Source organism: Miniopterus natalensis, chromosome 11 (genome assembly GCF_054644295.1).
Source record: "Miniopterus natalensis isolate mMinNat1 chromosome 11, mMinNat1.hap1, whole genome shotgun sequence".
Lineage (NCBI taxonomy): Eukaryota > Metazoa > Chordata > Mammalia > Chiroptera > Miniopteridae > Miniopterus > Miniopterus natalensis.
In genome coordinates, this window is record NC_142091.1 from 44320474 (window position 1) to 44347992 (window position 27519).

Consider the following 27519-nt stretch of genomic DNA (forward strand, 5'->3'; position numbering starts at 1 on the left):
CACAGAAAAGCGGACAAAGAATATAAATCGTCAATTCACAGAAGAAAAAATTAAATAGTCAACACATTGATGAACAACATTTATACAGTGTGATAACACTGAGAGGTACGTGGGTTGAAATAGCAGCAAAAGTGATTTTTAAAAAGCAAGAATGATTTTTAAATTGACTTAAAGGATGAGTGGGAATTTTTTTGAAGATGTTTTAAAAATTGATTTTAGAGAGAGAGGAAGAGAGAAACATTGATTTGTTGTCCCACTTATTTATGCATTCATCAGTTGATTCTTGTATGTGCCCTGACGGGGGATCCAACTCACAACCTTGGCGAGACGATGCTCTAACCAACTGAGCTACCTGGCCAAGGCAGGACTGAGTGGGAATAAACAGAAAAAGAAAAAGAAAAAAACTTTTTGCAAAGGCTAGAAGCTCCTGCTTATTTTTGAAAAAGCTACAAGCAAAGAGGAGAATAGAAAGAATGAGATGAAAGAGATGAGACAAAGCACTAGAAGTTTGAACTAAACCCTCCAATATCTGAAGCCACTGAAGAACTTTTTTTTTCTAGGGTCTTCCTGGTGGCTTATTTATTTATTTTACTTTTCAATTGCAATTTACATTCAATATTATTTTGTATTAGTTTCAGATGTACAGATAGTGGTTAGACAATTATGTACTTTACAAAGTATTCCCCCCCAATATTTCCAGTAACCACCAGGCACTATACATAGTTATTACAATATTATCAATTATATTCCCTATGCTGTACTTTATATCCCCATGACTATTTTGTAACTAATAATTTGTACTTCTAGTTATTTATTTTTAATCCTCACCAGAGGATATTTTCTCCATTGCTTTTCAGAGAGAGTGGAAGGGAATGAGAGAGAGAGAGAAATAGCTATGTGGGAGACACATTGACTGATTGCCTCCGGCACTTGCCCCAGACTGGGATCCAGGATCAAGCCTGCAACTGAGGCACGTGACCCTGACCAGTATTGAACCAGAGACCCTTCAGTCTGTGGGCGGACACTCCAACCACTAAGCCAAACCGGCTAAGGCTGTACATCTTAATGCTTTCACCTTCATGCCCAGTCCTCCATACCCCCTCCTCTCTGGCAACCATTTGTCTGTTCTCTGTACTATGAGTCTCTTTCTGTTTTGTTTGTTCATTTATATTGTTCTTTAGATTTAACATGTAAGTGAAATCATATGGTATTTATCTTTCTCTGTCTGACTTATTTCACTTAACATAATACCCTCTAAGTTCATCCATGCCATTGCAAATGGTAAGATTTCATTCTTTTTTTATGGTTGATTAATATTGTATTGAATATATGTACCACCACTTTTTTATCCACTTGTCTATTGTCCACTTGGTACTTAGGTTGCTTCCATATCTTGGCTTTTGTAAATAATCCTGCAATGAACATAGGGGTGCATATATTCTTTCAAATTAGTGTTTTGGGTTTCTTCAGATGTATACCCTGAAGTGGAATCACTGAGTCATGAGGCAGTTCCATTTTTTAAAAAAGATTTTTTATTAATTTTTAGAAAAAGGAAGGGAAAGAGAAAGAGACATTGGTGTGGGGCAGAACATCAAAGGGCTGCCTCCTGCACGCCTCCTGCCGGGGATCGAGCCCAAAACCTGGGCATGTGTCCTGACCTCCTGGTGCACGGAATGACTCCCAACCAACTGAGCCACACTGGCCAGGGCAAAATGTAGCATTTTAAGTCAGAAAAAAATAAAGATTATTCAACAAATGCTACAGGGAAAACTGTCTAAACAATTAAAATATATATATTTTTATTGACTTTTAGACAGAAGGGAAGGGAGAGGGAGAGAGAAACATCAATGTGCAAGTGAAACAGTGATCCGCTGCTTCCCGCAGGCCTCCCCTTGAGGATATAGCCTGTAACCCGGGCATGTGCCCTCTCAGGAATTGAACCCACAACCTTTTGGTGCATGGTACAACGCCCAACCAACTGAGCCACACCAGCCAGGGTTAAAAGTCAGATTCTTATCATATACTATATACAAAATTAATTATCAGATGACATTAAAGCTTTAAAAATTAACAAGCAAAACTATGAAAGTACTAAAAAACAAAATAGGAAAAAATGTTTTTATTATTTCGAAGTAAAAAGACCTTTCTTGGGAGAATCTATAGGGAAGCCTCTGATTTTACCTGGGGCAACCTTAAAGAGTTTAGCACTTTGTTACACACTCAGAAGAAAATCCACTCCTCTAAACTGTAATAAACAATGAAAAGGTTACTGAATTGTTTGAAGAGACAGGGAGACAGTTAATAAATTCCTTTAGATATTTATGTTCTTCCTCCTTATTGTCAGCTCCTCCCTTTTTCTCCTCCACTTAATCCCTAGAGCAAACAGATTTTTTCTGCTTTTAATATTGACTCACAGGCCTTGGAGGCCTAGCCTTTGGGCAATGCAAGCAAAATATTATATATATATGTATGTATGTATTTTTACAGTGCTTTCTTGTATTCTTCCTCATTTTTCAGTGTACTGTTATTGTTGGACAGGAACTGGTCCTGGAGCATTTCTGCCTTGGGCCAGCCTGTAGTGTGTGGGTTCTTGACTTCATGCAGGAAGGATTTCACAACATGAGTCATTTATTAAAGCTGGGGACAGTGAAACAAGGAAGGGCTTAGGATAGAAGAGGCAATAGGAGAGAGCCTAGGCTGGGCTGCTCTGGTTCTCTAGAAATGTTATAGGAAAGAAAAGAGCCTAGGCAGGGCTGCTTTGGCTCACTAAGAAATAAAAGTCACAGTGACAGAGGTGAGTCAAGGTAGAGAAAAGTAAGAGAAAAGGAGGCCTTGGAGACAGGTTCAGAGGGTTAGGCTGGGACAAGAGAAGGGAAATAAATAAGGTGAGCCTCATAATCATCATGGCTTTCTGCCTAGAGGCACTGTGAACTGAGTGTTTTAAACTTAGCAGAAATATCCTCAGATATAAAGGTGAAATGAGGATGTTTCAGAAAAAACAAAAGCTGAGAGATCTGCCATAAGACATGTGAAATATAAGAAATATTGAAGGAAAATGATGCAGAAGGAAATGCAGATCTACAGAGGAATTGAAGAGAGCCAAAAAATGATAAACTTTTTTCTTCATTATAAAATTTTCAGAGGATAATTGGTAATCATACATTATCAGTGGGAGTGTTAATGGTACAACCACTTTAGGAAAAGATTTGGCAGTTTCTTATAAAACTAAACAAACGCCTACCTTCTGACTCAGTGGTGCCACTGAATTTACTCACAAGGATTGAAAATACAAGGATGGGCAAGAGTAGGTGTGAGTACACAAAGCAACTATTACAATACATCAATACATGTGCATGGGGTAGCTCAGTTGGATAGAGGAGTGTCCCAATATGCCAAGGTTGCAGGTTCAATCCCTGGTCAGGGCACATACAAGAATCAAACAATGAATTCATGGATGGGTGAAACAACAAATCAATGTTTCTCTCTCACTCACTCTCCCTTTCTCTCTCTCTCTCTCTCTAAAAGCGATGAATAGAATTTTTAAAAAAACTATTACAAAGCTATTGTAATAATCATAACCTGCATGCTTTTTTTATACAAACAACTGTAAACCTACTTTGCCAACCCTTGTACATGTCCACACAAAGACTTATCCACAAATATTCATAGCAGCTTTAGTCATAATAGCTAAAAACTGGAAACAAGTGGTGTGAGGCCAGTGTCCCTGGAGTGGAGCGACCTGGTGTAGGGTGTTAGAGCCCTGACAGAATGAAGAGACTGGTTTGGCAGAGGGGCTTAAAAACCAAGCAGAGTGAAGAGAGTAGAGAGTCAGCCCAGTGTGGGGCTTCAGAGACCAAGCCAGGTGTGTCAGAGGTCCCCAAGACCATCCCCAGGAGAGTGTGCACAGAGTGGGCAATGCTGGCACTAGCCTAGTACTGAGAGTCAGCATCAAAACGGGGTGAAACGTGCATCTATGTAGGGCAACCTAGTGCAAGGTATTGGAGTTCAAGTGAGGTAAGATGGGCATCTGCACAGGAGAGAAAAGGGTGCAGCAATAAGGGATTAGGTTACAAACTGATAGACTGATTAAAAAAATAACTAGGGCCCGGCTGGGCGTGGCTCAGTGGTTGAGCGTGGACCTAGGATCCAGGCAATCAGGGTTCGATTCCCGGTCAGGGCACATGCCCGGGTTGTGGGCTCAATCAATGACTCTCTCATCATTGATGTTTCTGTCTCTCTCTCCCTCTCCTTTCCTCTCTCTGAAATCAATAAAGATATATTAAAAAAAAAAATAACTAGGGATTTAAAAAATTACTAGAGGTGATATTAGGGATAATGAGAACCCAGATTTTCTTACCATCATTAGAATTAGAAACTTGGAAAGAGGGAAAAGTAGAATGAAACCTGTGATGTTAGATTGAAATTGGAGGTGCCAGTGTGAAATCATGGCTTTCAATAGATAGATGTTGGAAGGCATATAAACGTAAATGAGTGTGTTCACTTAAAGAGCCTGGGTTCAGGGACACCCTCACGAACACTGAATATGTTTAGTGTCAAGATCTTGTTTCTAAATAGTATTCTCTACTTCTTAGAAAAATGACTGATTACAGGGTTGGTTGGGATACGGAAAAATGCAAGATGAGTCGGGAACACGTTGTGCAAGAAACAAGGAAGTGCTCAAGGAATGACATGGACATATCAAAAGAACTCAAGGGCCAGCTTGACCACACCAGGACACACACACACATATCCCAGCTCCAATGGCCAAATCTGGGCTATAATTTGACCTGCAAAGTAAATAATGATTTAACAGACTATAATCCATTGAATAAAATATAAAATCATGAATCTGTATCTATTTTAAACACCAATGAATAAATTAAAAATTTGGTAAAAATAGAATACTTACATAGTTTCTAAATATCTAGCATAAAATATTGATCAATTACAAAAGGAAAAAGATTAACTTTATGTATATCAAGAACTCACTCTCAAGTAGTTAAAAAATTATTTGTACTGGTGGCAATGATTCTGAAAGAAAGAAATACAAAAATCACAGTTATATTTGGAGATTTCACCACTTGTCTCTCAGTAATTAGTAGAACAATTATGTATCCTGTTGGTTATGTAAGTCTATATATTTAAAAGTCATAGGACAGTTCTGCAAAAAGTCAATTATACTGTATGATTTTAAAAACTAAAATAATAAAAAAATAATAACATCTACATATATAGTAATGAGAGTGACAAAGCAAATCAATAACCTAACTTGACACCTTAAGGAACTAGAAAAAGAAGAGCAAACTAAACCCACAGCCAGCAGTAGGAAGGGAGTAACAGAGAGGAGAGTGGAGGCAAGCCCAACAGAGAACAGAAAAATAGAGAGAAAACCAATAGAGATTAGAGGTCGGCTCTTCATAACAATCAACAAAATTGACAAATCTTCGGTTAGACTGACTAGGATATAAAGTGAGAAAATCAAATTACTAAAATCAGAAAAGAAAGGACATTACTGTAGATTTTATAGAAATAAAAAGGGGCCTAAGCGAATGCTATGGACAGTTCGCTTCACGAAGAGGAACCAGAGGGCAGAGGAACAGTGATTCTACTTTTTGAATTGTGTCTTGTATGCATGAATCATTTATTTAACCAGTAACAACAACAAACTTCTGAACAAGAGAACAGATCAAAAGGAAGATAATATATTAAAGTGTAAAATATCTGCGTTGCACTTTCTAACATTCCTGCCATAAGCTTGTGTTACCTTCATGATTGGAATAAAAGCCCAAAAGATTTTTTAATATTTGTAATGTTCATGTGTGTACAATTTTTCTTTTCTTTTTTTAAAAATCCTCACCTGAGGATATTTTCCATTGATTTTTAGAGACGGTGAAAGGGAGGGAGAGAGGGAGGGAGGGGGAGAGAGGGAGATCAGAAAGAGAGAGAGACACTGATTGGTTGTCTCCTGCATGCACCCCGACTGGGCAGGGATCGAACCTGCCACCCAGGTAAGTGCCCTTGACTGGGAATAGAACCCAGGACCCTTCGATGAGAGGGCTGACACTCTAACCACTGGGATACACCAGCCAGAGTTATACAATATTTTGTGCATTTTTAAATTTTAATATCATATCAACTTTTACCTCTTCTTTGACTAGATGAACTCAGTGGAAACAGCATCTCCGTGTCTGTGAGCAAGAACTGGAACCCCTAGGCTTTGCATTCCCAGGTGAGACCTCTGCCTGAACCAGGAATGGAAACACTTTAGAAACAGAAAAAGAAGAGCACTTTCTCAGGGAGCCAAAGGAGGATGTTGTTCTAAAAATAGACTGGAATGTGGTGGCTGGACTCAGACATTCAGAACTAATTTTTAAGTCCCCGTGTTCAGGCAGCTGTCAGACAAAGGCAGATGGAAGCCAGTGGGACCAGGTCCCTGGAAGGCAGCTGGTGAAGCTGGAAAGAAGCAGCGGGCTATGGATGCGGGCGAGGCAGGGTCAGCACCTTCAAATACTGACAGCAGTGAGTTCTGTCCCCGCACTAGGAGGGGCAAGGCCTGGGCTCTGGTCAACAGCAATGAGCCAGGTCAAACTCTCTGGATTGACATCACCCTTGTGCCAAAAGAACACAGGCACAGGCCTTTTTATTTGTGCTGGGTGGAAAGTGCTGGACAAGAATCCAAATAGTTCAAAGCTTTGAGGCTTGGCCCTCTGGCCCATTTCTCTCTGTGCTGCTATTTGCCCAGGCCAGCGAAGAACCCTGGTCTCTAAAGAGTCAAGATAATGTGAATAAATCAGAATATCATAACTTTTTCAAATGAACATTTTTATTTTTTTTAATTATTTTTTCCCATAAGATATGTCATCAATCATCATTACGTTCTGTGGAATATCTGTTTGGATTTTTTGTTTTTGTGTTGCCTCCCCAATAGGAATGGAAGCTCCATGAGGACTGGGGACTTTTTCTGCTCCATTCACTGCTGTTTTCTCAAAGCTCAGAAGACAGCCTGACACAAACAATTGCTCAGAAGATTTTTGATGAGTTACAAAAAAATAATATTGCCAAAAATTTGTTACAAAACATTCAAATGGTAAAGATAAAAAAGTATGAGTTGAGTTTGTTCATATCTGCATCTACTTCTGCTCCTCCAAGATAGCCATTATAACATTTTAATCTTAAAACAATCTCTGTCTTGTTTATCTCTGTATATCTTAAGCAGCCCACAGTGCCTGGCATAGAAATACTTGATAAAAACTAGTTGAAAATTCAATAAGTGAGTTGTAAAAAGTCTTAGGGTTGGGTGGGAGGGCTAAAAAAACTCCACAATGGTTGGCAGTTATAGGCTAGTTCCCCAACAAGTTAGGGTGAATTCCCTGAGTTAGGCATTCATCTATATATCACAAGTACCAAGGAGAGTGCTTGAATGCTACAATTATTTATTTAACACTTCCTCAATGATCCAACCATATAATGAGGAGAGAAATTTGATTCTCCAGCCTGCTACACAATGTCTGGCTTCCTTGCATAAGGACTCCCTGCCCTATTAAACTGGCCCAGTGCCTTCCTACCACACATAGCATGCTGGCCCCAAGGCAGAATTCCCATCCCAAGAGGCTCTCTACGCCTCTTTGCTGTTGGCAGGACAGAATGAGAGGACCCTCCCATGGGCCACAGATACCCACCCTCGCGCCCAGCACGTCTGGATGGAACTCTGCCAAGTCAGAACCTCTGAGAGACAGGTATCTGTCAGCATCTCTTTGTGACGGTGTCACAGGAGCTTTGTCTGAGTGCCAGTTTCTCTGTAGAAAAGGCATTCAATGCCAGAAAAGTCAGTGTCTCAGTCACACTAAAAGTACAATGTTGAAGCATTAAGCTGGAATGTGGCAATTTACAGCTGTTACACCATACTCACTAAGTGAAATAATATTTTGTGCCAAACTTTCAAAGACATAGTCGCATGAAAACTATTTGTATTGCCTAGATGCATGGTTAAAAGTCATTTACCAGAAACGTAAGAAAGTCTGCTACAGGATATCTGCTAAGAAGCATAAATTCAGAGTGCGAAGTGGTTGTTTCCTATTTTACATTTAGTTATAAATAAAGTGATGCACTAAGCATAGAAATGTGACTCAGGGTGGATTCCTTGCTAGTTAATAACTTTATTGAGTCAACAAAACTAAATCAACATTCCTAGAATTCTTAGTAAGCCTGGTATACTTTTAGCTCCAATTCATTTTTGTTTTCTTCTTGACCTATGCTTAGGAAATACCAGGTCTTTTACCTTCCAGAAGTTAAGCAAACTCTTCCAATTTTGCACTGTACTTACTGCTGGGTTCTCTTAGTGAGGGTGGTGGTGGTGGAGGGAATGAAGAGAGGACTGCATTCTCAGTATCCAAAGCATTAAAAGTTGCCAAATAAGTGCTCGGGCCCTTGCATCTGCTAGTCCCTTGGTTTGAGAGGCTCTTTTCCCAAATCTTTGAGTAGTTTCCTCCTTATCATTCAGGTTTCAGCCAAAGGTCAGTCCTTCCTGACTATCCTATTTAATATTGCCCTCCTCCCATCACTCTATTTCATAACACTTAGTCTTATTTTTCTCACATCACATCATCTGAAATTATATAATGTATCTGATTATTGTCTGTTTCGTTAAGTAAGACCTAAGCACCATGTCTGCCTTGGATGCTACAGTATTCCAGCACCTTGAACATTGCCTGATACACAGAAAGCTTTAATATGTATAAATAATATGTATAAATTAAGTAAATATGTATTATTTATACATATTAAAGCTTGCTGTGTATAGAGTCTCCTCTCCAGCATCCACTGTGCTTTAGTAATCTAACTGAATAACTGAATAAGTAAGTGATTAAGTGTTACAGCTTTGGAGGAATGATTTGTTAGAGGATTTAAAAAGAGGGTTATTCGCCCCAGTAAGTTTAATTTAAAAAAATAAGATTTTTAATTTTCAATGAATTACCTTCTTGCCAAAAAAAAAAAAGGAAAATGAATTGGGATTGTCATGTTCATTGCCAACTTCATGTTGTGACAAAAAGACATTTTATGGCCCTTATACTTGTGGTGAATTCATACAAAGTAAAGATATATGTTCGCAGCAGAAGAAAAAACTTAACATTAGCAAGCATAGCTTTATCTTAAATGTCCAAAGTATGACTTGGTTAATATTGCCTCTCTGAAATCTTAACTAGATTTTTTTGGTCAGTGTGGAAATAAGTGTGTAAGAAACAGAGCCCTCATGAATAATGACAATTGATTTAGTGTCTCTTACCTCTACTTTCCTCTTCTGTAAAATGGAGTTAAAAATCCTTGTCAGCCCAGCCGTCTTGGCTTAGCGGTTAAGCATCTACCTATAATCAGGAGATCTCGGTTTGATTCCTGGTCAGGGCACATGCCCGGGTTGCGGGCTCAATCTTCAGTTGGGGGTGTGCAGGAGGCAACTGATCAATGACTTTCTCTTATCACTGGTGTTTCTGTCTCTCTCTTCCTCTCTCTTCCTCTCTCTGAAATCAATAAAATATATTTTTCAAAAATAATAAATGCCCAGCCTGGTGTGGCTCAGCGGCTGAGCGTTGACCTAAGATCCAGGCAGTCGGGGCTCGATTCCCGGTCAAGACACATGCCTGGGTTGCAGGCTCGATCAATGACTCTCTCATCATTGATGTTTCTATCTCTCTCTCCCTCTCCTTTCCTCTCTTTGAAATCAATAAAGATATATATTAAAAAATAATAATAATAAATAAATAAATAAATAAAAATCCTTATCACATAGAATAGATAAGTTATACTAAGTACCTGGCTTTAGTAGATATTCAATGTATGTTATTTTGGGCTGTTGTTTTCTTTAAAATAGCTGAAATCCAGAAACCCTTTGAGTGGCATCTGGCCTGGTCTCTGATCTTCTTCTGCCACACTGCATTCTATTACACATCCTCCCTGGGAGATTATTTAGCAAGCACTGTGGGAAACAAGGGTGTTCTGATTGTAAACTTCCCCTGCTTGTCAGAACAACAACAAAATCAAGCATCGTTGTCAGTCTCCTCTCCAGCATTAATTGAGCTTAATCTAATGCTGAAGAGGTATCTGAACTGTGTACATAAGGAGATGGTGCACCCATCCAGGTGGAGGCTACCAGTTCATTAGAGGCCATAGCAGTAGCAGAAAAAAATGAACCAGAGTAGTAAATTTCAGGGATGCACCCCAATAAGAGTCAACTAGCTATGTGAGAAGAACTCTGACTGCCTCATTCCTCTCCCTGGTCCCTTTCCGAAAACAGCACTCCAAGGCACTGGGGTGGGAAGAAGATTGAAAAAGTCAACCAGTCTCCTCCTGCCATAAGTCTAGCTTGTACTGGGGGAGGTGGAGAGCTTTGAACCAATCATAAGACTGACATTTTAAACCAGACCAAACTGAGTAGCAAGTCACAGAAGCTGCCCAAGGTGTCATTAAGGCACAGGAGAGGGGCATTTGCCACATTATAGTTGAAAGTGGTAATCAGTAATAATAATAACACCTAATAATTACTGAATGCTTACTATGTGCTTAGCCTGTCAAGAACTTTACATATATTATCCTATCTAGCCCTCATCATAACCTTGTAAGGTAGGTCACTACAACCTCCACTGCACAAGAGGAAATTGAGAAGTTAATTTGCCTAATTCACATCCCGGCAGTCCTGCTCCAGAGCCAAGCTCCTGACAATATGCTCTATTGCTTCTTATACCCTGATAGCTTGAGATTTCTTTGTAAGCCAGTTAAGGTACTCCTATGTGGGGGCCACCACGTGTCAAGACCATATAATGTGTCAGTTCAGAGTTCTCTCTTCTGCTTACTTAAATAAAATCTCTCAGGATATGAATTTCAAGAATTCTTAGCTTATTTCAAACACACATTTTAAAGGTAAGGCTCACTTGGATTACAGGATAAAGGCCATATTCAACCACCTACCAGAAGAGTTAAGAAGGCATCTGCTCTATCTGCTATTGCCTGTCTCTCACTCCATTTATTTTTAATGATCTCTGTCGTCCCAAGGGGTGCCCCACTTCTGCTTCCTTAACATCTCAGAACTTTGGTGGTGTTGACCTCAGATACCAGTTTGCTGTCCACAATCAGGCTGGTGGTGATCTTTTGGATGCACTGCATGAAGTTGCTGTTGTCCAGGGCCTCACCAAAATCAAAGTCCTCCGCTACTTCCAGCAGACAATGGTAGGTGGCAAGCTCAGTCTCCATGTTGACCTCGATGGGGCCAGCAGGGTCTTGTATTCTGGGGCCCAATGCTGCTCTTTTGCCTGGGTCTGGGCCTGCTCTGACTCCAGGTGCAGCAGGATCCTGTTGAACTGTTTTATCTGCATGGCATAGCATGTTCTCACCTCCAAACTGGCCTTCATTTCTCATCGATTCCAGGTGTGTTTCCAAGGACTGAATCGTATGTCTCAGCTCCATGAGCGTCATCTCAGCAGCTCCTATATCAGCAGTCTGTAAGGTTCTCCTCAGTCTGCTGGGGCCAGCACTTTTCTAGCTCCTCTTGGTTCTTCCAAGCTAGCTCATCATTCTGGGCTGGGGTGACTATTATGATCTTGCTGAGGTCCTGAGATTTGGGGACATCAAACTACGCTGTCAACCCAGAGGTGGCAATCTGGTTTGTAGATCATTTACTGCTGCCTTGTGATTATTTTTCATGAAGAGCAGCTCCTCCTTGAGAGCCTGAATCTCTATCTCCAGCTGCAGTTGAGTGATATTGGTGTCATCAGTGACCTCTCTGAGCCCAATGACATCACTCTCCATAGACTAGCACAGGGCCTGCTCTGAATCATACTTGACTCTGAAGTCATCAGCAGCAAGATGGGCATTGTCAATCTGCACAACAATGCAGACATTGTCCACAGAATTCACAAAGATTTGAGCCCTCAGGTCCTCGATGGTCTTGAAATAATGCTCCCAGTCTCTGACCTGGAGTCCCTTCTTCCCCAGGTGTCCCTGGATTTTACTCTCCAGTCTGAATTATCAGCCTCCAGGCTCCTTACTCTCACTAGGTAGGATGCCGGGCAGTCATTCAGGGATTGCACAGTCTCCTTCTCTCTCTAGATGCCCCTATATGCCTGCCAGACCCCTGGTCATCCCTCTGACCAGGGCCCTGGACTCCCAGCCACCCCACCCTCGATCTGGGAGCCCAAGCCCCTGGTGCCTGCATAGGTGCTGACCATGCTGCTGGCTGGGCTGGCAGTGGCTGGGCGACTGCCCGCAGCCCAGGGGCCAGTAGTTTATGCAGAAGCTGGAGTGAGTGCTGAAGCTCCTGTTGTTCCGGTAGGAGGGCAAGAGGTCAAGATGCTGGGTGGAGGCACAGTCTCTCACTCCATTTTTAACAGCAAAGAATTTATATCAGAAAGCAATCCCCCAAAGTATTAATGACTTTCTTAAGCTATATTGTTTCTTATCAAAGATATCAGCAGTTTTTCCAGTTTCTCCTGTGATCTAATTTGGCAAATATTATTGAGCATCTGAACTGTGCTATGTACTGTTTGTTATGAAAGGTCCTTCCCTCAAGAACAATCTCACTCTCCCAGATGAGAAAGGAAAACACATAATGAGCAATAACTCAACTGAGGTTGTAGTACTTGTTCTAATGACTCTATGGGAGCCCCAAAAAGTGAATGCTGTTCCTCACAGAAGGCTTCCTGGAGGAACTAGCATTTGAGTTGGATTTTGAAAGGTGAAGAGGATTTTGGACAGGACACAGATGAGGAAACAGCATTCCAGGGAAAAGGGAACCATAAGCAAATTATGGAGCTATACAAATGGAAGACAAGCCTGGCCGGTATGGCGCAGTTCGTTGAGCATCGCCCCATGCACTGAAAGGTCGCAGGTTTGATTCCCAGTCAGGACGCAAAAACAAAAGAAGAAAAAGGAAGACATATCCTGGGAAGAGATACTCAACAAGGCTGAAAGAAGGAGGATGAGTGTTGGAATGAGGTGGGATTTAAACAAGAATGTGAGAATGGGAGCAAGGCTGACGTAGGAATGGGGGTACCAAGAAAGGGAGCCTAGGAGAGAGGAGGGGATTGGGAAAAGAAGGCTACAAGACTGGGTAATGACTATGGCTTGCAAGAAAGGGTCAATGTGGGAGGTATTGGTGGTTGAGGTTAGAAAACTTGAGACTAGATTAGGAAAAGGAAAGATTCCGTTTGGGACATTTTGCAGTGTTTGCAGATTATCTAGAGGGGATACTCATCAGGAGAGTGTAGATTAGGACCTAAAGCTCAGCAACTTTATGGCTAGGGATAATAAATGAGGAAGTCATCAGCCTATGAGTGAAAAAGAAAACTGGTAGCAGACAGAGTTATTCAGCAAAAAGGGTAGAGAAAAATGAAGAGATTGCCAAGAACAGAATCTTAGAGGTCACCCATATAGGGCAAATGGAGAAAACAGTGAACGATACCAAAAGAGAACTGTCAGAGAAGTAAAAGGAGAACCCATGGAGGGGGGATTCGCAGAGATTCAAGAAGGCAAGGTCAGTTAACATGGTAGGAATGAATGAAAGCTGAGTAAAAGTCATTGGGTTTGGTAATTAGAAATCAGTGACCTTCGAGTGGGAAGTTTCAGCATAGGGGAGATGTTTTCTTTACATCTTGCAGAAAGTACACAGCAGAGACCATCACTAATGTGCTTAATTATCTCAGTCATTGTCTTAGTCAGCTTTGGTTGCTGAAACAAAATGCCCATAGGCTAGGTGGCTTAAGCAACAGATATTTGTCTTTCACAGTTTGAGAGGCTGGGAAATTCAAGATCAAGGTGCCTGCTGATTCAGTTCCTGGTGAGGACTCTTTTCCTGGCTTGCAGATCACTGCCTTCTTCTCCTATAACAGAGAAAAAGAGCTCTGGTATCTCTTCCTCTTCTTTGACGGGCACTAATCCCATTATGAAACCTCTACCTTCATCATCTTATGTAAGTACCTCACAAATACCTCTCCTTAGGGGACTGGGCTTCAACATAAGAATTTGGAGTGGGGGGACACAATGAGTTCATCATAGTCATGATTCTTTGGATTACAAGCAGGAGAAATTCACTCCAAGCTGGTGTAAAGAGAATGCATTTCAGCAAAGCCCCAAGGTAGCCGGGATACGAAGGGAAAGGAAACAGGATCTGGAAAACCATCAGGAATCATAATCCTGACAGTCCTCTTACCTTCTCTCATTTCTATTTCTCTTGGCACAGCTGTGTTGGTATCCTCTGTCTTTGAAGACTAGCTTTCAATCGTTTGACATACATATAGCCAAACAAAGGCCTCTATAACTTCAGGGCATGCATCTCCTCCACTCAAGCAGCATGTAGATAGTAGAATTTCTCAAATCCAATTACAGTTCCTGATGGATCTCCTATCCCTGAAGCCAACTCCACCATTTCCAGGCTTTATAAAAGTAAAACAATAACCTTTTCTTTTTTCACTTAGGGTTGTTTGAGTTGAATTTCTGTTATATGCAATGGAAAGAGTTCAGCATTTCTGATGGTAGAAGTTGTTAAACCCCAGCATGGTTTCCAAGAAAGGCTTTCTTTCTAAAGAAACTCTCCAAGAATTGCCTAGAAAGGACAATTCTTTCCTTTAAAAGGTCTCACGTCTAGGTTTTTTTTCCTATGATTTCAAAAGCAAGCAACCAAAAAGAAATCACTCAATTGCTTCACCATCTCCCTGGGGAGGCAGATGGGTATTTATTATGCCAATCGGATAGGTACAAATGGGCCCTAAAACTACTGACTTATTTCTTGTTGTTTCCCACCATGTCAAGAGGCCTGCTACAAATGGAAAACCTTTTCTAGCCTCAGGACAACACTTCCTCTCTTCAAAAGAAAACAGCAAAAGAGAACAGTTAACTAAGAAGGAAAGCAAACTTCTAGAGCTCATTTATTCCACTGAAGTAAACATTAGCCATCACCCGCCCACCAGGTGAGGACACAGGGAGAAGAGGGCTACCTATGAACCAGACTGTCACCAGCCACCAAATCTGCCAGCACCTGATCTTAAACTTCCTAACTTCCACACCTCTAAGAAATAAATTTAAAAACAACAACAAAGCCACAAAAACAAACCACACCAGCCATCCACTTAGTCAAGCACCCTGGATAGTTTCAGGCAAATAAACCCCTAAGCAGAAAATATGATTGGGAATGAATCAGCTCCTTTACCATTTAATCTTTTTCACCTAATTATTTCTGCTTAAATCTCCTCCTCTGAATAATCTTTCACCATTTTACTCTTTAGGGAATCTGAGCATTGCATTGCCTTTTGAAATCTGGCGGTGAGGCATTTCAAGACCTTTGGTAAGAGCAGGGTTTCCCACCGAGAGGAAGGTCCCTTGCTAGGAACAGCTGCTACTTCTGGGGGTGGGGGGTGGGATTGTGCAGGATTTTTACTTCCTAAATTAAATATTTCTGAATTGTTTGAAATTTTTACAGTGCGTATGGATTGCTCACTGAACAAAAATATCAACACATTTTGAAAAAGTGTCCAATGCCTCCCCTCCCCCACAAAAAAGGCAATCCCACAGAAAAGAAGGGTATTTTACCTGTGGAGTTCTCTAAGGAGACAGTATTTTCTCTATATTCCAGGGCATTTTGTTCCCTTTTTCTCTTCTAATGATGAAATTCTATGCTTTTCTAGAAACTTTAGTGTCTCAATCAAACTATTATAATAACCTCAGGTCTCTGCCTCCAGTCTTGCCCTTTTTAAATTGTCTCCTGTTAGTGGAGTGATCTTTCTAAAACACAGATCTGAACATGTCACATCCCTGCTGCAAATTATGTAAGGCTCCTCCTCCCTTGCAAGCTCCAGGGTCTCCGTGAACTAATCCCCACCTACCTGCTTCTGTAGCCCCACTGCCCTTTACCTCTCACCTTGCTCTTTAAACTTCCACGACGCCAAACTAAGTTTTAAGGGACAGCATCTCAAGGCCCAAGTCTGAACCGTCCCCATCTCTGCCTAGATGAAGGTGTACAAAGACTTCAAAAAGCTTGATCTGTGAGGATTGACTCAGGCGTGCTCCTGTCTGTGGGACTGAGGTCACAGGGATTGAGACACAAGAGTTGGCACTAAGGCAGGTAGAGTGTCATTGCTTTGCTGATTGACTGTGAACATCTCCTCACTCCTGTCTTAACAGCAGCAGAATCACCAGCACATCTCCACATCCCCTTGACATTGGTGATTTTAGGGGCTGGACATAACTCTCTGGTGGCTTCTGTGATGTCTGCCAAATGGATCACCTGGTATTTCTAACCCAGAAGCAACCTCAAAGTGAATGTCATACAGACCAGAGGTTGCTGGGGCTTAGCTCTACTGGGCCTCTTGAGTTCCTGTTGTTGCTGGAGGATCAGGAAATAAGGGCGGGGAGGGGAGGAGGGAGAGAGGCCACACCAGAGTAGCTCTGTGCCCCAAAAAGCTGTATTATATCAAAGGTCAGAGGTTTTTTAACCACAATTATTGTGCAATAATTGGAGGCACTCCAAGTTTTTAATCCTGTTGGAATGTATACATACCATAATAACCCATCATGAGTCACAGCTCATGCACAGTTTATTGAACTGGTGTGCTGTAAGAACATCAAAAGTGTGCGTTAGAGATTGGAACTGGGGCAAGGTCTGGAAAGGAATACACTAAAATATAATAACTAGTGTCAGGTTAGTTCATCTTTCCAATACTTGTTAAGAGAAAGGGGAGAACGCGGTACCCTTGAGACCTGAATTTCTAGTGTAATGGAATATATATACCATAATAACCCATCATGAGTCACAGCTCATCTGAATACACCCATAGGATTAGGAGGGCTTGGAAGTCCCTTTAGGTTACCTTAAAAACAGTCTAGTCCAATTCTTCCTTTTATAGAAGAAAAAGTGGAGACCCAGAGAGATCCAGCAGTTTTCCACAATAGCATAGCTAATTTGTGACAGAGCTGAAGGGAGAACCCTGGCTTCTTACCATTTATCCAAAGGCAGGAACAATTTCTATTCTTACTATTGTCTTTCAAAATCACTCTGTCAACTCTCCCTTCCTGACCCCTTAACCTCCCGGGTTTGATCTCTCTGCCAGCCTCTCACCTCGCTCCCAGGTAAGATAAGACATCAGTCTCTCCACCCCACCACTCAGGGAACTCAGATCAGATTGTCCCAAGAACTCACTCACCACATTCTGCTCTAGTTCCCAGATACCTTATGGCATTTCTTCCATTCAGCACACACTCACCTTATGATAGCTTGTCTCTTCTCCTGGCTGGTCCCCACTGTTTACCTCACCTTGACCAAAGGGTGAGAAAACCACAGAACTCTGATAGTTCTCTTCAAAGAAATCCTCACTTTTCAAACCTCCTCTCTTTTCTTAGGCCAAAAGTGGATGACAGGCTACAGGTTTCAGAATCCATTTGGGGGCCACCTCTTGAGCAAGTCATGCATAAATGATCTGACACATCTCCTTATAATTTGGGGCACTAGCCTCCAATTATCCTAAGCTCTGAAACAGAAAATAGGAAAATTGCATTTAAAATCCTGTTACAGCCCTGGCCGGCGTGGCTCAGTTAGTTGGAAGGTTGCCCTGTGCACCTAAAGGTTGCCAGTTTGGTATCTTCTCTCTCTCTCTCTTTCTCTCTCTTCCTTTCCTTCTCTCTAAAATCAGTGAAACATCCTTGGGTGAGGATTTTTTAAAAATCTGTTACAATTGCATCTATTTCTTTCCTGGTTCTCTTTATGTCTTATTACTGTCCAGCCCAAATATTTTCAATTTAGTTTTTATTAGATTATGCATTCCAATGAGCAAACACATGCTTCTTACATTTTTTAGTTTGTTAGACCCTGTTGTAGGACCATCTTCCCCTTACCTGAAGCCATTCAGTAGTACCTGTAGGCTCAGTCATGACCTATTCATTGGATGTAATCCTGCTCTGAGGCAGGAGGAATTTATGGCCCTTCAGTTCCCCACTCTAGGATTTCCTATCAAGGCTGATGTTGGTCTGAATTTATGTCCCAATTCTATCAGATAGCTGACCTTTAGTCTCATTCTTGAGACAGCCCTGCCTTGGACTGTAGACCCCATCCATGAATTTCAGCCTAGTGCCTTAGATCCAATCTTGAAATGCTGCCCAGTGTTCTGATCCCCTTGCAATGGGGGCATGCTTGCTCCTTTCAGTTCCCCACTCCTTGCAACTGGAATACCTCTGAACTTTAGTCTTATTATCTATCCATCTGAAATCCCAAGTACCTATCTCAGAATTCTCTACCATCCATTAAGACATGTCATTTTCTGTTTGGCTCTAATTATTAACTGCTTGTCTATGCTACTGCTTGCTATTTGTCACTGTGTCTTCCTGATGGCAGATTTTTCCTGCCCAGCGCTACTATCACTGACACTGTGTCCTCTTGTGGTATCAGATCCCAATCTCTCCTTCTTAGTTCGCCCTAGGCCACCATAGGATTTAAGCCAGACATGAACCATTTCCCATGAGTAGGATGTTTTATTATATAACTGCTCTGAAGAATAGTGCAATCTTTGGGACCAACCAGGAAAAGCGCAGCCTTGTGTAGTGAGCCCTCTGAGTCATTACATAGAGTTACCAGCAGTCTCCACTCAGGCACAGAGACTGGATCAGACTGTTGACTCCTAGGTCAGTGAATGTGTGTGTAATGAACATCCATTTTGCCTGCCCAGCATTTCTTCTGGTATGATGCTATAATTTTTTTCTTTCCCATTCTCAATCTATAGAGTTCTGGTAGAGTTGATCCAAACTCCAGCTTTAGTCCTGGCCAACCAGAGCAACACAAGACCCCTTGGACACAGTGATTGTTCCAGGGATGTGCATGTGACCCAAGCTGAGCCAATGACAGTCTTACCTGGGAATATTACTGGAGCTATCAGAAGACAGGCACTCTCTGCTGGGATTAATAATTTGATAGCATGTAACCTGGAGCTGCTGGTGGCCATCTTTGTCACCACATAGGGAGAGCCTGCCTGGGGCTGAAGTCAACTCAGAGGAAAGCAAAACTGAAAGAGAGAGGCAAATTTGTCACAATATTGATCCAGTCCTAAAGCTAGCAATCCACCAATGAACTCTGTGGTTTATTAACCAACATATTTACTTTTATTGTGTAAGTCAGCATGAGCTGAATTTCTGGTACTTGAAACTATTACAGTTAGCAAAGAAAGAGTGACTGATATTTTCTTCTGCTTTACCAGCTGGATAAACCTCCAGGGAGGAAATACACCACAGAAAAGCAAGTTGAAGAAAACGCACTCAGCAGGATAATGCAATGAAAACAACACAAGCTTCGTAGCCTATCAGAGCCCTGTTCAAATCTTCAATCTTCTCTTTTCTAGCCATATGTATATACTGGGCATGTTAATGTGTATCTCTGAGCCTCCGTTTCTTCTTTTGTAAAATGGGAATAACACTATCTATGTCCTAAGGTTATTAAAAGAAATAGATATAATGTATATGGTGCCTGACGCTAAGAGGCATTCAAAAAATGGTAGTTATTTTAATTATCAAACACCTTGACCTACAAGGACTTTGGGCTACTGTATTCTAGAGGGATTAAAACAACAAAAACAAAAGCAAAAAAACTTGGTCTCTACCTCCAGAGCATCAGAATCTAAGTAGAGGAAGAGACACAATGTTAAAGAGATGGGGGGGAGGGCAGTGTAACTGTCGTGCGTTTATCAGAAACCTTGATAACAGAGGAAGGAGATTGTTTCTTCTGAGGTGGTCAAAAAAGGTTTCATGAAAGAAGTAGAACCTGGGCCCTAGACTGAATAGAATTTTTGATAAGCAGAGATTGGGAGCATCCCAGGAGAAAAATGGGGATGGGGGAAGAGGTCAAGTGCATGCCTGTGTCTATGGAATTGCAGAGCATATCACCATGGAAGGAGTGCAGAGTTCACACAGGAGGAGCTAAAGCTGGAGACCTTTGCTGCTACCAGGCCTGGGGCAGGGGTGTGCTGAAGAATGTGGCCTCTATTCTTTTTTTCTTTTTTAAAAAATATATCTTTATTGATTTCAGAGGGAGGAAAGGAGAGGGAGAGAGAGAGAAACATCAATGATGAGAGAGTCATTGATCAGCTGCCTCCTGCACGCAACCCGGGGATCAAGCCCGCAACCTGGGCATGTGCCCTGACCGGGAATCAAACCCCGATCTCCTGGATCCTAGGTCGACGCTCAACCGCTGAGCCATGCCTGGCTGGGCTGTGGCCTCTATTCTATTCTCAGAGAATAGAACCTGTGAATAGAACCAGGCAACGGGAACCTTTGAAACATTTTTGGATGAAAGTTATGATTGGTCAGAAAATCACTTGGATCCTCTTTTGAAATGCACGCTGACCAGCTGTCCCTGGTACAGCGAGTCGCTGTAACTGAGCAGGGCCTGTTACAACCCGCAGCCACGTGCAGGAACACAAAAATGGCTGGAGAGCATCAGCCCTGAGGCAGAGACCATTTCAGAGATTAGTGTCTCTGTGCGTCAAAAGGAACCCAGGATCTGTACACACTCACAGACACACACACACACACACACACACACACACACACACACACACACATACACACGGATGGGGAGGACCTGTATTCATCCCTCCTTCGGACTTCTACAATCATTTCCATCTAGCTGCTTTCTCTGCCTCCAGTCTTCTCCATTTCAAACTATTTTATATTTTATGACCACATTAATCTTCCTGTTCCGATCCTGTCATCCCAACTCCTCTCGTAATGACAAGCCACTATCTACAGAACAGACTGAAATTCTTTGTTTTCTTATAGAATGCTCCCTTTGGGTGAGACTGTAACCACCTTTCAGACCTTGCTTTCTGCTGTTTGTTTTCGGGTATCTCCTGGTCCAGCTAAGCTGAACCACTCAAGAGTCCCTTTCTTTCGCGTGTCCATGCCTCGTTCATGCTGCACACTGCCTGGAATGCCACTCCACATTTCCCTTCTCATCTACCTTCATCTTCTCCATCCTTGAAGGCTCAGTTCAAATGCCTTTCCTGATCCCTTCTTTCTCCTATCCTGCCTTTGATAATGTCTCTCCGTAGAACTTTACCTATTTCTTTACGTGTGCATCATTTGCTTTACTCGTCAGTTGTTTATTTTTGAAAAATCAAAATGTAAAATACAAAGTAGTGTAATAAATGAAATAAAAATCACACATATTCCCATCACCCAGTAACATCAATATTTAAGTTTCATATATACTTCCATACTTTTATTTTTATTTTTTTAAATCCTCACCAAGGATATTTTTCCCCCATTTTTTTTTTCAGAGGGTGGAAGGGAGAGAAAGAGAGAGAGAAACATCAATGTGAGAGAGACACATCAATTGGTTGCCTCCTGCATGCACCCAGACCAGGGCCAGGGACTGAGCTGCAACCAAGGTATATACCTTTGCAGGAATCAAACCCAAGACCTTTCAGTCTGCGGGCTGATGCTCTAACCACTGAGCCAAACCGGTTAAGGACTGCTTCCATATTTTTAAAAGAAGTGAAACATTATAGATAAAATGAAATCTCCTTTAACCACAACTCTCCCACCCAGCCCCATTTCCTTTCTCAATGTTAAGTGGCAACTGCCACCACGAGTTTGCTGTGTATCCTTCCATTCCATTCCTTATCATTTTATTTGCATACATATATGTATCTGTCACCAATAGATTGTGATGTTGTGTGTGTCCCTACATTTCTTTACATTAATGGCATTATGATGAATGTATCATCTTGCATCTTGCTTTTTATCACCCAAAGTTGTTTTTGAGACCAATTCTGGTTGATATGTGAATAAACTACATTTTATTTATCCATTCCTCTTGGGTAAAAATTTAGGCTGCTTCCACCCTTTGCTATTATAAACAGTGCTGCAGAGAACATCCTCACTCTTGTTTCTTTGTACACATGGGTGGGAGTTTCTTTGGGATACATATCCAGAAGTGTAATTGCTAAGTGACAGGATATGTACATTTAAAGATTTTTAAAGTTGTGGTTAAATACATATAACAAAATGTACCATCATAACCATCTTAAAGTGTATAGTTCAGTAGTATTAAATGCATTCATTGTTGCACAACCAATCTTCAGAACTCTTTTCATCCTGCAAAACTGGAATCTTGGGGTTTGTACATTTTAAGTATATTATTAAGTGCATGACATTTCATCTGCTAAACTGTGAGCTTTATAAATGTGTGATCAACATCTCATTAATTTCTACATCTAGCAAAGTGACTCTCACTGTAGTTTAACATGTAGATGCAAAACAATGTTTGAGTGAATGAAAGAATCAATCAAGATGAATAACATAATTTCACAATTATAGTAAGATAAGATTTCCTCATTACACAGATGAGATACTGGAAGTCAGCTCTGGCAACTTCATCTATTTGGAACATAGCCTGCAAGCCAAAAAAGAACAGCAATGACTTCTGAACAGATAAAATAGCTGCCAAAAAAAAAAAAAAAAAAAATCAATGTTTTAAAGCATATGTACTTTACCTTAGGAGATCCCTTCTGGACTTTTATTTGGAGTGTACTTATTTTAAAATTTTATTATAAAATATGGCATATTTAGTGTTTAGGAGAGTACAAAAAATATACAAAATAGATATTTTAAAAATCACCTTTTGTTGCAGATAGAGAGATGCCCTGGTCAGATTCTCTCCCTGGAAAGAACTTACTGCCTAGCTGCAGGGATTATAGTCAGCTGACAGCAGTAAACCTTTTGGTCATCCTCAGCTTTTCAGCCAAAGTCACTCTCTTTTCAAAGTGACTCAAGGCAATCACTGTGGAAGGTGGTACAAAGGTCTGGCTATTTCCACCCATACACCACCCATCACAGTCTTTGCTCCAAAACTCCCTGTTGAGATGGCAGAGGTTTTGTATCATGTCTGACCACTCCAGCTGCCCAATCCTGCTTCCCTCCCTTTCTTTTCATGGATGTAACTCCCCAACAAACTTTTTTTAATTTTTATTCCTAATGCCAATTCAGCATTTGCTTCCTAGGGAATTCAACCAGCATACCCTTAACTCTGTCATCCTAATTCCCAGAGGTAAACACTAGCCATTCTGTTCACTATGAACATATGTACTTTGACATTCTGTTTTTATTTTCACTCATTTTAAAATTAGCATTGTACTATGAAATGAAATAATTCTCAAAAATGTGGTTTTAAAAAGCATCATGTGGGTGCACCACAGTTTTTAAAAATTATTGCATTGTTAGACATTGACATCATTGACAGTTTTTGCTTCTAAGTAAATAATCCTGCAATTACTATTGTATATAAATTTTTGCCCACATCTGTAATTACCACCTTAGAATATATACATAGAAATGAAATTACTAGGACAACAGGTTTGTATGCTCTTATTTTATCCATATAAAAATGAAGTTTTAAAGTATTTCATTGAAAATATTCATTAAAATACTGAAAAATATTTTAATACTTCAATGTCACTAAAAAACATATAATGAAAAACAGTAGTCTCCTACCTCATCCCTCTTCATAGCCCAAAGACAACCATTTCCCGCTTCTCACTGTTGTTTCAGATATTTGCCTTCATGTTTCGAAATAATGTGTTTATGCTATGGTGTTCTCACGTATCTGCGTTAGACCTGCTCCGCCGCCTTCCTGTTGTGGTAGGTGACGATGGAGCACTCTTATAAATGCACCACACACCCAACCCCACTTCTTCTCGCCCATCCTCCCAAAGTAGTTAAATCAAAATTTTTGGCTTATATCAATAACCAGTATTTGTAATCAATATACTGGTGAGTAAAAAAATGTAATGTGACTCCTTTCTTGAAAAACTCTAGGGAATAGGAAGCCCATTTTTCTTCATCTGCACAAACCCTGGGTAATGACTTCAAAAGAGTGTTTCCTTTTCTGATATTAAAACTAAAGCATGTTCACAATGGAAAATCTATTTAATTCAGAAACATAAAAAGAAAGAAACTGAAATAAACTGTAATCGAAGTCCCTGTTTGAACTGCCGCTCTTGCCACTGCCTTGATCACGTCTTCTCCTTAGGTCCCCACGTCAGTGCTACCTGGACCATCTGCAGAGGGTCGCTGAGGTGTCCCTGACCCCGGAGGCACCTTGGAGCACCTGCTCTCTGCTGCTGCTTTCTTGAATCTGTCCCTGCCAACTTGCATACCTCCACTACCCATCTCTCTCTGGTCAGTGGGCCTGTCCCTTTCTCAAGCATAACTCTTTTTAGGAGGGACCCTGCAGCGGTGTGTGTTGGGTTCATAATAATCCAATTTTTGCAGTGTGCCACCCAGAAGAGTAGCTGGGCCCCTGGTGAGTCAGTGTTTCCGTTTCAGTACACAGCCTTCTCCTTCCCAGGACTGAGCTGGGCAGGTTCAAAGGCAGCTTTACAGGATCCTCACAAACATTGTCTTCTCGAACACTCAGGCCCTGTGGCCAATGGGAACTTCTTCCTCAGTACACGACTTTTCCCTTAAGGAATCCATCATTCCTTCCTACATTCTGTGTTTTATCCGGTCACCTTCATGTTTAAACCCAAGTTGTATCTCCCAGAGTACTCCTGGACCCAGAGAAATCAAGGGAAAGGGGCAGGTCTTCCATGCCTCTGTAACAGCAGCAGCCCAGGGCACAGGTGGCCTCCAGGCTCTACACCCACCAGGACGCTGAGCTCTAGGGCACCTAGGAGAGCGCTGGTAAACTACTCTTCCATCAAGGCACCCACCCTCCTTCCCTCTTCCCCCTTTATTCACTTAGTTGCTCCCTCTCCTGTTCATACTTAGATCAGAGCGTGTATTACACAGTAGTATAATTATGTGCTTATGAGTTAATCTCCCCGGCATCTCCCACCCCCGCCCCTGGCTCCCCGAGGGCAGAAATCTATGTACCACAATGTAAGACGAAGAGCAGGCATAAACTATTTATGGGCCGGACGGGGCTTTGGATGAGCCAGACTATGCTGCGGTGCTTTAAATACCAGCAAAAGAGCTCAACCCAAAGACAGGAGGGAGGTGCTACGGTTTCTTGAGCAGCACAACGGCCTGAAGAGCAAACACTGTGTACAGTAAAAACGCACCAGGTCATTGCGCGAGAGTCGGAGGGGGCTGCGGCTAAACCAGCGAGGGGCTCGTGGGGTGGCCCCGCACTGAGCCGCGAGGGCCCACAGGGCATGGCGAGAAGGAACCGCACCTCAAAGGCCCTTCAAAGGAAAGAACAGCAGAAACTGAGATTGGCTCCTTGATTTCCTGGGCTGTGCCAACGCCACCAGGTGGGTATGGAATTACCCCCGTGTCACCCATGGGCACAGTAAGATTAAGAGACCCTCGGGGGGTCACACACCTGGCAGGTGGCAGGCACTGAGTTTCCAACGGAAGTCGTGGGGCTCTGAAGACCCTGGGCTGCCCCGTCTGACCCCCACTCTCTGCTCTGCGGGGGGGAGCTGAGGCCCCCACGGCTCGGATTAGGGGGGCCTCGCAGGGCCTAAGCCCCGGAGCTCGGGGCGCTTCAGGAAGCGGTCAGCGCCCCCGGGACCTCCCAGACCCGCGCCACGCCGGACGGACGCGCGTGGCGGCGGCGGGCGCTCCGCGGGCCGCGAGAGGAAGCGGCTGAGTCACGGGGGCAGACACGCGGCCGGGTGGCGCCGTGACGCTCGCGGCCGCACCTGCAGGACCGTGACCGGAAGAGCGGCCTCGGCGCGGGCGGCGCCGCGGGGGGGGCGGGGGGAGCCCGGGGCCGGGCGCGGGCCGCGGGGGGAGGGGGGGGGCGCGGCCCCGGGGCCGGGCGCGGGCGGGCGTCCCGGGCAGCTCAGCGGCCGCGGGCTCGCGCCGCGCGGTCCCGCGGGGGCGCGGAGCCGGAGTCCACACTTGGAAAGCCTGAAGCGGCCCCAAGCAGCAGGCGCTGTGAGGCGGGTTGCGGCGGAGGCTGCGGACCTCGGGAGAGGAGACAGGCCGCCATAGCCCAGAGACGGGTAGATTTGAAGATCAAAGTGACTTGCCCTAGACCAAAATTGATGTGCCCCACTCAGTTCCCAAGTGCAGTCAGTACTAATTAAAACACTCACACATAATTTTTTTTTTTTTTTTAATGCAAGAGCAAAACTTCCAGAATTCCAAGAGAAAAATAAAGCTTGGTCTCCAAGATAAAGTTCTAACAAGATGGGTGCATTGCAGAAGGTCCTGGATAAATTTGATCCAAAGGTCGTTCTCCAGTTTCTCCCCACTCCTTAATAGGCCAGAACCCACTTTTGTATGATAATGCTTTATTGGTTTTGTTCAAGTTTCTTTTTTAGTCAAAAGAAATTTCGCTGGGGGAGGGGATCATACCTAAATATAGTCCCTAAACCAGAAACCACGATTTCTTTTGCTTCTCCCTTACATTTTTGTTTGCAAGGAGTTTTTATATAGCAGCATCAGAACTGTAATTTTCTATTTCACTGTTTTTGGGAATGTCGTATAAACATTTGCCAAGTCTCACAGATCTTCAGGATCATTATTTTAAATAACGGCATTACACTCATCATATAAGTTACTAAAATATCCTAATGTTGCTGTGCCTGTAGGTTGATTATTGATTAGAGTTGCTCTTTACTTGTTTCTCATTGTAAGCATTTGTGCTCCATCAGGAAAGGTTCTCACTGGACAAACTGGTGGAACCTCATGAGGAGAAGTGGCTACCAACTGTGACACTACAGGAAAGCTTTTTTTCTTTTTAAGAATTGTCATCATTTTCCCAGAGGTGTTTTTGATATTTTATCCCACTTGGATAACCACAGCCTTTCTTTAATGCTATAACTAACTGTGGTAGTATACATTGAAAAAGACTAGACCTTCTGTGAGGAGTCTGACAGAAGTGGGATTCAGAGTCGTGTCTGACATATTTTCAGATTTTCATCAAGCAGCCTGTGTTCACGTGCCACTGTTTACTGTCTTCTGTGTGACTCAGAATAAGTTATTTAAACTAGCTCAGTCTCAGTTTTCTCATCTGAAAAATGGGGGTAATGATAGTACACACTTCATAAATTGTGACAATTAAATTGAGGTCACATTTGTAAAGTGAGTGCATAGAATGATTGCACATAGTGCTAAATAAATGTTCACTTATAAATAAATATTGTGATCTTTTTGCTATTAAAGAGAACATTGGCTCTATACTGAGTAATGACAAGCACGTCTGCCATGGCCACCAAGGCTGAAACTGTAGAATTGTTTCCTAGGAAACTCTCCCCACCATTTGAAAATTAACTCAATGCATACTTCTGTTTAATCAGATCAGTATTTTCATAGAGAAAATGGATAAAGCTGAAAATAGATATAATGTCCCAAGTTCTTTTGAAGAAAGCTTTATATTTGGAATCTTGGACCTATCTGGGGTAGTGGGAGTGAAGGTGCGGAGGAGAAGATCAAGAAATGGTTACCTTTCATTTTCAGCTCTTTTGCATACTTTGTAACCATGCACATATGCTCTTTACTTTTGTTTGTTGCTCTTCTGGATGTGTGGCTTGAGTACTTGCTTTT

General features: G+C 42.2%; 1 pseudogene; it reads right to left on the minus strand.

The window, feature by feature from the left end:
• Positions 1-11064: 11064 nt before the first annotated feature.
• On the minus strand, positions 11065-18968 carry LOC107532265 (keratin, type I cytoskeletal 18 pseudogene; annotated as a pseudogene).
• Between the last annotated feature and the right edge of the window lie 8551 nt (positions 18969-27519).